At 52.2% G+C, this 12,479-nt stretch overlaps 1 protein-coding gene across 16 annotated transcripts in view; it reads left to right on the forward strand.

Moving 5' to 3' along the window:
- The window catches only part of SEMA4D (semaphorin 4D), a 112,953-nt gene that overhangs the window by 428 nt on the left and 100,046 nt on the right, over window positions 1-12,479 (forward strand). For 2 of the 16 annotated variants that reach the window (XM_070495866.1, XM_070495871.1), the window contains exon 1: window positions 4,920-5,044. The exons of 8 other annotated variants lie outside the window; for them this stretch is intronic. The gene's annotated coding sequence lies outside the window, so the exon portion shown is untranslated. Of the gene's footprint in view, window positions 1-118; window positions 166-833; window positions 1,029-4,905; window positions 5,045-12,479 lie in introns of those variants that run through there. 6 more of the 16 variants (XM_070495873.1, XM_070495878.1, XM_070495883.1 and 3 more) reach the window with 5 other exon arrangements.

The following is a 12,479-nucleotide window of genomic DNA, read 5'->3' on the forward strand; positions in this document are numbered from 1 at the left end:
CGGCAGAGGCGGGCCGGGAGGGGGCGGCGCGCTGGGCCAGGCCCGCAGCGCTCCTGTCGCCCGGCCCCGCTCCAGCCCCTCCGGCCTGGCGGGGCCCCGCGGCTTCTATTTCTGTCGCGGAGGCCGGGGCCCCGCGCGCAGGACCGGAGCCGCGCACTCAGACAGGTGGGGCAGCTCGCGCCGCGGCACAGTGCTGCAGGCCCCGGCTTCCTTTAGGGTTTGGCTGCCTGGTTCTAGAAAGAGCCACGGAGAATCACCAGTTTGGGCTCGGGCTGCACCTGTTGCAGGCGGCTCGTGAGCTGCAGGGGGCTGTGTCCACTGGGGTTTTGCCCGTGTAAACATGGAAGGGAGAGTTGGGTCCTCCTCTTCGTTTCTTTAGTTTCCTATTGGGGGTGGGGGTGCGTGGGAGTCTTTAGGTGGGCAGTTCACTGAGGACGAGGCCTGTTGTCAAGGGCTGGGCCCGGCCTCTGTAGCGTGTGCCGTGCTAAGTTGCTCTGCTTTTGTTTTGAAAACCTCCCCTTTTGCTGAGCACATCCAGGCCGTGGGTGGCCAGGTGCCCGCAGGCCAGGCCAGACCTGAGGCCTGTGGCCAAGGGGCCAGCCCTCCTGTTCTGAGTCTATTCAAATCCACTAGGCGCCACTGAGCGGAAGTTTCCTTTCCAGGGAGTGAGGTGACACTGGTGGCCTGTCACCTCATATCTACCCCAGGCCTGGGGCCTGCCTGCTGGCTGCCTGGGCGCCGTTATTTGGGAATGTTTACTGTGTCCCAGAAACAGGCTGCCTCGGCCAGCGCTGAGGCCAGGATTCTAGAAGATAATGCCCCCTATTGTCACTGAAACGGTTGGTGTCTGTGCACATCGTCTGCAAGAATAAAGAAGAATAAAGAGCGCTGCTCTGAGGAACTCCTGGCACCGCGTCCTACCAGGGACGAAACCTTCAGGAACAAGGGGACTGTGAGGGTCCCAGTGGGACGTTTCACACCCGGGAGCCAGAGCTTCAGACTGAAAGTGTCTTTAGCACACCCAGCAGGTACATCAGATCAAGAAATAAGAACTCAGCCCTGGCACGGAGAGGCCACTGTGCCGGGTCCCTCCCTGGCATGCTGTTGCAGGACCTAGAGCTGGCGTAGGAGGGGGACTGGCTTCCCGTGATGGGCTTTGCCATCTGTCCATCTGTCTGCCCTCTGAAATGGTGCCGATGAGTTCCTCTGCCCGCCCTCCTGACCAGCACACGCGTCTGGTAGAAAATGCAGCCTTGCAGAGACCTCTCCTTTGTGACTGGGGAACTCTGGTGGCCTTGCTTGGGGCCTGGCAGGCGGTGCGCCTACCCGGGCTGAGCTGTGGTGCAAGGCCATGCCGCACAGCTGTCCCCTGGGTCTGGGGCTGGGGAGATGACCTGATGACATCATCACTTGTGACCCTGTCTGTGTGCGTTAGCCGAGGCTGATTCCATCTCGGTCCGGTCTCCGCACCAGGCAGGGATGTGGAGGGCAGTGCTGGGGGGGGGGGGAGGGGGGCGGGTAGGGATGTGTGCTAATGGCCGGCTCTGAGTGGGGGAGGACCCGCCGCTACTGCCAGCACACAGCAAAATCAATAATTCTTTGCAAAGATCAATGGTTGTCTCGTCGGTCTTCTGTGCTTCTAGAAGGAGCCTGCATCTCCCACAGTCTCCCTTTGGGTTCCTTTTTCGGGGGGGGATGGAGGGGCTGGAAGGGTGGCTGCAGAGCCTCCTCTGCCCTCTTGTCCTGTGTGGTGAGCCTCCGGCCAGAGCCCCTAGGGGGGCAGCTGTGACCCGTGTCCCCCCAGGTGTCCCAGTGTCCTGGCTTGGGCCCCTGATGCTGTAGAAGTGAATTCGCCTCCTGATTGTTTCATCATTTACAGCAGCTTCCCTGTCGTGCTAAGAATTTGCTTGGTTGAAAGAACTGGGAAGATGAGGTGGCCAGCAGTGCGCCTGTGCCCCCAGTCTCCAGCCATCAAGCTCTTCTGTTGACTGTCCAGCTATAGGGGTGGCTGTGGGGGTGAGGCTGGCCGTGTAGAGATGTACAGATGAATCTGTCATTGGCTGACTGTCGAGGGTGGTCCCTGGGAGAACAGCTGTGGTCCTTGCAGGTCCCACCTGGGGGCTGCTGTTTCTCTCTTGACCTTTCCTGTTGCAGAAGGGAGGGGAGAGGTAGGAAGGAGATGGCAGCGAAGGTGACAGAGGCGTGGTGGGAGGTCTTCCCCCCCTCCCCCTGGGCTTGGCAGGTATAGCTCCCACAGCTCAGTCACATCGCTGGGGCCCGTGGCTGTCTGGGGACATCTCTGGGTGTCACCCGAGAGCGGGGCTGGTTTAGCAGGCTCCTCTGTGCTGGAGGCTTGGCACAGCTCACGGCTCGCCTGCCGTCTGGAGGCCACTTGGGAAAGCAGAGATTTATTAGCAGGAAATATCTGCTGATTCAGGCAAGTGGAGATGGCCCGGCGAGTGGGCCTCGCCTGGAGCTGGGTGGTGTTATTCACTATGCCCATTAAGGTGATCCTGGGGATGAGCGAATTGGCTCATCCGTCTTCCGTGGAGTGGCTCGCTTTACTGCCTGCCTGACCCTCCCCCTGCGCAGACATGTACCTGGCAGCCACTCCGGGCCGGCTCCTTGCTGCTGCTCCTGGAGATCACAGCAAGCCGGGTGCTATCCTCCGACAGCCCCCTCCACCCCCACCCCATGTGAGCCTCCAGGGGCCATGGGGGCATTCGGTGTAAAAGTCTCCGATGCTGCTCGTGAAAGCAGAGACTGCCCCCCTCCCGGGGCACTTCTGCACAGCATCCTGGGGGTGCAGGCTTTGCACAGGATGCAGTCAGACCAGCCTCTGACGCGAGAATCACTCTTTCAAAACTTACAGTCTTTACGAGACAGTTGGCCATTTGTTGAGTGAGCGATGATTGCAAAGGATGCTTGTAGTGCTTAATAGCAGCACTGTGGTTTTGTTAAAACCATCTTTGCCTTTGAGTGACAGGTCCTGGAGTGCCCGCGGAAGGAACAATGCAGTGTTTGGGATCCATTTGGATCAGCGTGGGGAGGAGGCAGTGGGCTGTGGAGGGGAGGACTGTCCGTGCGGGGTGGTTGTCGGCTCTGGGTGAGGGGGTCTGCGGGTGCATTATTCTCTTCTGTCCATTCTGTGTATTTTTGAAGTTCTTCATAATAAAACGTTGATTATCATCTAAGAACCCCATTCCTCCCCAAAACATCCCCTAGGATCCTTCACTTCATGAAACAGTCAGAGGTTGCCTTTGAAAGCAATGCCAACATATTAAGTAAAAACATCGCCACTCAGCGTGGAGTGGGTAGAGCGGTCCATTCACGTGCATGTGTCGGTGCTTCCTGTGGACACGGTCTGGAAGGATGCACACCGTTCATTGACTGGACGGTGCTGGAGAGCCCACTGGGGACGAGCGGGGCAGGCGGTGCTCCAGGCTCCAGGGATGCAGCCCCGAGCAAAAGTGGCTGTGCAGTTAGTGACGGGCGAGAGGGAAGGGCGGGCGTGTGTGTGTGTGTGTGTGCCTGTGTGTGTTGGAGGAGGTGTGTGAGAGTGAGAGTGTCTGAGTGTGTGAGTTGAGATGTGTGTGAGTACGTGTGAGTGCTGGGCAGGCTGTGAGTGTGAGTGAGTGGTGGGAGGGGCGGTGGGGGAGAGGAAGAGGAAGGAGCGTGTGCTCTTTTTCCGCCATACGTACTTTTGTGCAGTTTGTTCTGTTACAACGGAATTCCTTCTGTAATTCGGAAATTAACCTTCAAGAAAGCGGTCTCCGTTAGGTAATACAGCATCCTATTTTAAATGTGCTAAGTTTCTAAATCTAAATTTACGTTTACTTCAAATGGAGTTTGATTTGTAGAAATTCATTTTCCTCCACAACTTAATAATGGGTGAAATGGCTAAACTGAAGCTCTCAGTGGGTCGATGGTCAGTGATGCTCTGTGTCTGCTCCGTGGGCCGTGAAAGGATGGAGATGATACCCTGCCCTTGGCATCAGGGGGCACAGGGCCCAGACCCTGACAGTTAACAGCAGCCTGTCCTCCCGCAAGTGGCCTGTGAGCTGAGGCCGTATGCGCCAGCCTAGGCCTGGGCCGTGGGGTGGGCGGCTCTCAGCTCAGACCCCCCTGGGCCTGGTTCAGGTGGAGCAGCATGTCCGGGGAACTTGGCCCAGAAACAAGAGCAAAGATGGTCTGGAGCCTTGGCAGGTGGGTTTCTACTGCCGGGGGGTACCCTGCCTCAGGGGCTGTTCCACTCATTTCTGAGATTTGCTTTGTTTTCTCTTTCATGTAGTCGAGGGTATGCTGAGTACCCTTAATCCACGCTAACAAAAAAGCGTGAAAATGGTAAGCCATGAAGTGAAAAGTACAAGTTGACTGGAATTCTAGGATTTTTCCCTATTTTCCTGTCCTATGGCAAGAAATTGGAGTTGCTGTAACAGCGGGCAGAGCACCTGCCCTGGTCTGGCATTGGGTGCTGATGCTGACCTGTGTTTTCCGTGGCTGTGGGAGGGCTCAGCCGGGTGCTGCCCTGAGCCGAGGTGGTTTCTGTGTGGCCGAAAGTCACCTGTGTGGGAAGGCGTGTGGCACACAACCCCCTGCTCTACTCGGCTCGGGTGCATGCCTGCATTCCCGTCCTCTGGGAGGCTTTGGGGGTCCCACCGCAGTCGGGCTGTGCTGGCCGTTCAGGGAGCTCAGGAGCTCTGTGTCCTTTGTGGGTGACGTCCCAGCACGCAGCCCATCTTTGTTGGGGTGAAGAAGTTAGCTACCTCTCAGACCCTTCACCTCGCAGATTCGTCCACTTCACAGAGTCTGACCGCGTCCCCAGCAAGTGTTTACTGAGCTCCAGTTACAGCCAGAAACCGAGACAGAGGCCCCGCCCACTTGGACCTCATGGTTGAGCAGAGGGAGCCAGAAAGCAAGCAGGAGAGGAAGTAGACCAGCTTCCGTCCCAGGTGGGGCCATGGTGCTGGGAGAAAGACGGCGGGGGCCACGTGCTCCCGGGAGCAAGGGCTGGGGGCCGCCCGGAGCTGGTGGTGTGGAGGAGGTGAGGAGTGACCTGGGGACATCTAGGCACATGTGAACAAGGCCAGAGCAGAGTGGCTGTCGGCAGGGACAGGAGCAACCCCCGGCAGGTTGGGGCGTCTGGCTGGATTGTGGGTTTGTTGTGAGGATGGAGCCAGCAGGACAGTTGGAGCAATAGAGGAGTCCAAGATGACCCCAAGATTCTTGGTTCAGGCACCTGGAAGGATGGAGTCAACATCATCCTGGGATGGGACGGCTGTGGCAGAGGAGCTGTGGGGAATTCGGGAGGAGTGCTGGCTCTCCAGATGGAACCTGTGAGCTCCATCACCGTCCAGGTGGAGGCGGCGAGGGGCCTGCCTGTCAGACAAACAAGACTAGAGTTTGGAGGAGTGGCCTGGGCTGGGGCAGTGACCCTGGCCACTGCCGGCACAGAGCTGATGGGAGTCAGCACGAGGCAGCAAGGGGGTGGGATGGATGGAAGAGAGGAGTGGTCCAAAAGCTGAGTCTAGGGATGAGAGGAGGAGTGGCCAGCGAGGCAGGAGAAAGCCAGGAGTGTCTTGGGGCGTCTGGGGCCACTGCAGAACACGCATGGTGTCGGGGGACTGCCCGGCTGAGGGGTCCAGGGAGGCGAGGACTGAGAACTGACTTTGGAGAATGACCTTAGCAGCATGGAGGTCACTGGTGACTGGACAAGAAGTCTGAGTGGCCAAGAGTCTACCAGGGGCAGAAGGGAGCTTGAGACAGCAGGAGTCTGTAACTTTTTCGACAGTTTTGCTGTGAGTAGAGCTGAGAAGTACAGGAGGAGCTGAGGGGCACGTGAGGTTGAGAGAAGGCTTCTGTTTCAGGTTTCTGTCCTGAAGGGGAGGATGGGGGTGGGGGGGCATGAAGAAAGTGGGGAGACACTTGCCAGAGTCCTCCCCTGGGATGAGGGAGATGAGGCAGACGGGAGGGGTTCCCATGTCAGGCCAGCTGTCCCCCCGCAAGCTTTTGTTGACCTCTAGTGGCCACTGGGCATCTGCTTGGCCCTGGGGTCCACAGACAGAGGATGGGGGCCAGGGCACAGAGAATGGGCGTGGATGCTCCTGGAAGCCGAGTCTCTGGGCACAGAGGTGGGGCGCTCAGGGGTGATGGAGCGCTCAGGGGTGATGGAGTGCTCACGGGTGATGGAGTGCTCATGGGGGTGGGCTGCAGGAGGCCTGGAGAGCAGGGTTGGCTAGGCTCCTGGGCAGAGGTGGATGGGGAGGACAGCTGTGTGGGATGGAGAAGGGCACGGGGGGGTGGGATGGGCAGGGGTGGGCACTCAGGGTGTGACCGGTCTGGCCAGAAACCAAGGCTGAAAGTAGGGCCTCATCCTCTGGTTTGTCTTGTTGCCAGCCAGACCGTGAGCGCTTCCCTCCTGATGTTAGCCTGGCATTTCCTACACTCGGGCCCCACCTTAGCGAGGGCCTGGGTTTTATCTGTAACACTGACTTCATTCTACACCTGCCGAACGCTAGATGAACGAGAGAGCACTTCCCAAGGTGTGGTCCATGCCAGTGGCATCGCATCGCTGTCGGAAGTGCAGGATCTCCACTCCACCCTGTGCCCCTGAGTCAGAAGCTCGGTTAGAACAGGCTGCCCGGTGGATGCTGACTTACTGTGTGGCTTAAGAGCCGCTGTACTAAGACACAGCCCTCCGTGGGTGGGTGCACCCTGCGGGGGCCAGGATGGCAGGGCAGGGCCCCGGTCGTCACTCTGGAGGCACATTAGACTCAGGGTCCTTACCCCTCCAAACAGTGTCTCCTAAGTCAATTTTATTGAGGTTTAAATTGCATTCAATAAAAGGTACTTGTTTTAGGTGTTCCTCAGTGAGCTTGGATAAATGCATAGTTATGCAGCTGCCACGGTAATAACGATACAGGCCAGGGGTGGGTAAACCTGGCCTGCAGGTCAGATGCACCACGCCCATCCATCCATTCACCTGGGGTCGTCTGTGGCTCCCTTTGCGCTGGTGCAACCGTGTTGAGCAGTTGCAACAGAGACCATTGGCCCGTGAGCACTCCCCAAATTGTTGTCCCTTTGTCCTCAGCCCCACGCCCAGGCCATCCCTGATCTGCTGAGATTAGATTATTATAGGTGATTTGTTTCTTTAAGAGTTTCAAAACAGAGACGTATGTTACAGACTCTCGGGTCCAGCGTCTGCTCTCACCTTGGTGTTTTTGAGATTCTTGCTTCGCTGTGCATACTGGTCCTTCGTATCCTTTTATCTCTGAATCCTGTTTCATTGCGTGGGTGTACTGTGGTTTGTTGATTCTTTCACCTGCTGGTGGATGTTTGGATTCCTCCTGTTCTGGGTTGTTGTGAGTATCAGGGCTGTGAGCTACAACTGAACACAAGAGGACAGGCAGCCAGTTAAACATGAGCAAACATTTCCCTAGAGAAGATGTACAAATGACAGATGAGCACATGAGAAGATGCTCAGCTCGTTAGTCACTGGCAAGCACAGAGCAAAACCACAGTGAGAGACCACTTCCCACCCGCCAGCATGGCTTTTAGGAAAAAAATGGACAATAGTAAGTGTTGGGGATCAGGTGGAGAATTGGAACCCTCATACATTGCTGGTGGGAACGTAAAATGGTGCAGCAATTTTGGAAAACAGTTTAGAGATTCCTCAAAAAACTAAACATGGAATTACCATATGACCCAGCAATTCTACTCCTGGATATCTACCCAGAAGAGTTTAAAACAGATATTCAAACAAAAACTTGTACATGAGTGTTCATAGCAGCACTGTAGCTAAAAGATGGAAACAACCCAAATGGCCATCAGTGGATGAATGGATAAACAAATGTGGTCCATCCAGACAGTGGAATATTACTCAGCCATAAAAAAGAATGAAGCACTGGCACATGTTACAACATGGATGACTCTTGAAAACGTTATGCTAAGTGAAAATAGTCAGATATACAAAGGCACAAATTGTATGATTCCATTTATAAGAAATGTCCAGAACAAGCAAATCCACAGAGACAGAAAACAGATTAGTGGTCGCCAGGGACTGGGGGAGGGGCAAATGGGGAGTGAGTGCCTAATATGTATGGGGTTTCCTTTGGAGGTGATGAAAATGTTCTGGAACTAGATAGTGGTGATGGGTGCATAACATTGTGAATGTACTCAATGTTGCTGAATTGTACACTTTAAAATGGTTAAAATGATAAATTTTATGTTATGTGTATTTTACCACAATAAGACATGGTGTAAAGAATGCTCTGTGCATTCGTATGCAGATCTTAGTGTGGATGTGTGTTTTCATTTCTCTCTGGTAACTACCTAGGACTGGAATTGTAGGGTTGTGTAGTAAATGTATATTTAACTTTGTAAGAAACTGGCAAACTGTTTCCACGTGGTTGTATCATTTTACATCTCCGATGCTAATGTGTGAGAGTACAGTTGTTCCACATCCTTGCCAAAACTTGCTGTCGTCAGTCTTTTTAATTTTAGCTACTCTACTCAGTATGTTGTGGTCCTGCATTATTAAGGTTTTAGTTCAGTATCTTTTCGTGTGCTTATTAGCTATTCGTATATATTCTTTGAAGTGTTCAGATCTTCTGCCAGCTTTTTAACTGGTCTCTTTGTCTTCATATATTTGAGTTCTAAGAGTCCTTTCCATGTTCTGGATTCAAATCCTCTGTCAGATATTTGAACTGCAAGTATTTTCCCTCAGTCTGGCTTACCTTTTTATTTTATTAATGATGTCTTTCAAAGGGCAGATGCTTTTAGTTCTAAGTCCAGTTTTATCAATCGTGTTGAGTAGTTTGTGCTTTTTGTGTCCTACTTAAGAAATCTTTGCCTAACCCATAATCATAAAGATTTTCTTCTGTGTTTTCTTCCAAAAACGTTATAGTTTTAGCTTTTCAGTTTAGATCTATTATCCATCTTGAATTACATGTTAACTGGAAAGAGCTAAAGATTGAGGTCTATTGTTTGCATGTGGCTATCCAGTCGTTCCAGCACCATTTGTTAAAGAAACTATCCTTTCTCCATTGAGTTATGTTGGCGTCAGGTTTGGAAAGGAACTGAGTGCCTCTGTGTGGCTGTGTGTCTGGACTTGGTTCTGGTCTGTTGGGTCTTATTCCTCAGCCCCCACACCACGCTGTCTTCCTCACTGTCACGTTACATAACTCTTAGAATCGGGTAACGTGAGCCTTCCAGCTGTGCCTCGTGTTGTCTGTTCTGGATCTTACGCATTTCTATATAAATTTAAAATCAGCTTGTCAATTTCCACCAAAAAAGCCTGCTTGGATTTTCACTGGGATTGCTTTAGATCCAGTCAATTGATCCATTGGTCAATGTGGAGAAAATTGGCGTCTTAACAGTACTGAATCTCTCAGCCAGCGAGTGTGGACGCTCTCCATCTGTTCGTCCCCCTCATGTCTCTTAGCAGTGACTTGTGCTCGGTGTACAGGTCTTCTGTGTAGTGTATCAAATCCGTTCATAAGTATTTTGAATGTTTATTATAGAGGGATTTTTAAAAATTTTATTTTGCAATTGTTTATTGCTAATGTATAGAAATACAATTGATTTTTTAAATATTGTTTGTCCTGTGACCTTTCTGAATTGTTTAGCTTTTTTTGTAGTCCCTTAAGATTTTGTGTATAGATAATCTGACTGTTATGAGTAGGACCATTGTACTGCTGTCTTTCCAATTGGAAGGCTTTTTATTTCTTTTCTTCTTTTCTTCTATTGTCTAGGATGTTCAGTACAATGTTTAACAGAAGTGGTGAAACTGGACATTCTTGCCTGTTCTCGATCTTAGGAAGAAAGAACTGAGTGTTTTTCCTGGACTGTGATGTTAGGTGAAGGTGTCACACACGTGGCTTCTAGGAGGCTGAGGATGTTTTCTGGTTTGTAGAGAAGTTTTATCGTGAATGAATGTTGAATTTCGTCAAATGCTTTTTCTGTATGTATTGAGATGACCGTATGGGGTTTTTTTTGTAAATATGGTGAGTTACATTGATTAATTTAAGAATATTAAACGTCCTTGCATTCTTGGCACAAACCCCAGTTGGTCCTGTTTTTATACATTTCTGGGTACAGTTTGCTACAGTTTGGTTAAGGATATTTGTAACTGTATTCATGAGGGATATTGTATTCTTTTCTTGTAACACCTGTCTGGTTTCAGTATCAGGGTAATACTGGCCCCACACAATGATTTGGGAAGCGTTCCCTCTTCGTTTATTATTTTTATGAGTTTGTGTAAGATTGGTGTTGTTTCTTCCTTAAATATTTGGAGACTTTACTAGTGAAGCCATCTGGGGTTTTCTTTATGGGGAACTTTTGATTATGAGTTCAGCTTCTTGATGTAGGGCTGTTAAGATTTTCTGTTTCTTCTTGAGTTGGTCCTGGTGATTTGTGTGTTTCCAGGAATCTGTCCATTTCATCTAAGTTATCAAACTTGTTGGCATAATGTTGTTCATAACATTCCTTTATTATCCTTTTCATGCCAGTAGGATCTGTATGATGTTCCCTCTTTAATTTCTGGGCCTGGGGTCCTTGAAAAAAACAAAGCAAAGCAAAGCAAAACCCCAGTGTCTGGCCCCACCCCTAGTTACATCAGAATCTGTTGGGGTGGGAAGGAAGGCACGGACCGCTGGTTTTGACACCTGCTCAGGTAATTCTGACGTGCAGCCAGGGTTGAGCACCTTTGAGGTAGAGGCAGGAGGGATAATCTTTACGTACTGGTGGTCCAGGCAGCCTTGGCCGTGGTCGGGCCTGTGGATGAGGAGGGTCTTCAGTAAATGCCGACCCTGGCGTGAGGGAGAGATCGGAAGGAGGGCACCGGGCCAGGTGACGAGGCCTGGAACACCAGACCACATGGTTTAGACTCCTTCTCTGCAGGTTGTGTTTGTTTTTAAGGCAGATTTACGGAGGTGTAATTTGCATACAGCAGAATTCTCTCTTTTTAGTGTCCTGTTCCGTGAGTTTGATACATAGTCATGTGACCACCGCCAAATCAAGATGTGGAAAATTTTGTAACTCTATAAATTCCCTTCTGCCCCTTGAGTAGGTCCTTCCCCCGCCCCCAGCAGAATCTGTTTCCCATCCTTAGAGACCATTCCAGAATGTTGTGCAAGTGGAGTCATACGGTTTGCAGCCTTGCGTTCGGTTTCTTTCACTCGGCCTCATTGTGCAAGAGTTTGAGCAGTAGCTGATGCGGTCAGACGCATGTTTGGGGGTGACTGGCACCTCTGATCAACGAGTGGGAGAGGCAGGGGTGGAGACGGGGAGGCCCTGATGGGAAGCGTGACATGGCGAGACTCACAGTGACCTCATGGTAAGTGACATGCCAAATGCCTCTGTGCCGTCTCGTGGAATCCTGACACAGTCCTGTCGCATGGGGACCATTCTTCCCTCTTCTGCAGGTGAGGATGTAGAGAACAGAGAAGATAGGACACTTACTCACGGGGTCGCTCATCCAGGAAGTGGCGAAGTGCAGAGTGGGCCCAGGAGCTGAGACTGGCAACCACAGGGAGGCGCGCTGTCCCTATAGAGAATCTGACGCGCTCCGAGGGACGGCCATGGGTCAGGCGTTTTAAGGGCGCGTGCCCTCGGCCATTGTGGTTCAGCATCTAGAACTTTACCCTGAGGAATCATGGATGTAAACAAGCGTTCATTGGAAAAGGTGTCTCCCAGTGTTTATAACAGAAAACCTAGATAGAAGCTGAAAGCCACTGACAGACGGTCAGATGAGGAGTCTCTGAAAATAATAGTGTGAAACGTGACTAATGCAGTGGAAGACCAACATAACACATAAATGCCAAACCCGTCCCTACCGTGGTGTGTACAGCAAGGACCCAGTTCGCCCAGAGAGCACTCGAGACCGTGTCCAGAGTGCTGGTCATGTGAGTAGTTGGTGACGTCCCTATTGTTTTCTCTTTGGTGCTGGTCTGCGTGTGTCTGATTTTCTGTAGTAATATTTGTTATGGAGATTGTAAAGTGGAGATCATAAAGGGAGAATACGAGGAAAAAAATGGAAACCACGACTCTCTATCACACACACACACACACACTCACACACAGCCCGTGTGTTCTGAGAGCCCGACACGCTTTCCTTAGACTTGTTATACCTGCCCGGCTTAAAAGGCACTGGGAGTTCTGCTGTTTGTTGTCCTTTTAAGTGGAAAACATTGTGTGGGAAGCAGGGCTGCATGTTGGCCTCCCCCACACCAGCGGGGGCAGCGCCAGCCACAGAGGGGAGGGTGGGGTTGCTCTGTGCCAGCACGGGAGGTGGGCCCACACGCCCTCCCTTCCTGCACGTGGTGCTGTGAGAGCTGCTATGACAGTGGCGTGGGGCTGGCCCGGGGCCTGCGTAGGCCTGTCACGCCGTGGGGGGGGGGAGGGTGCATGGACTCAGTAAGTCCTGCCCCTCCTTGTGAGCACAGTCAGCAGCAGTGGTTCCTGGGGGCCTGCGAGATTAT

The sequence above is a fragment of the Equus asinus genome, chromosome 23, assembly GCF_041296235.1.
Source record: "Equus asinus isolate D_3611 breed Donkey chromosome 23, EquAss-T2T_v2, whole genome shotgun sequence".
Lineage (NCBI taxonomy): Eukaryota > Metazoa > Chordata > Mammalia > Perissodactyla > Equidae > Equus > Equus asinus.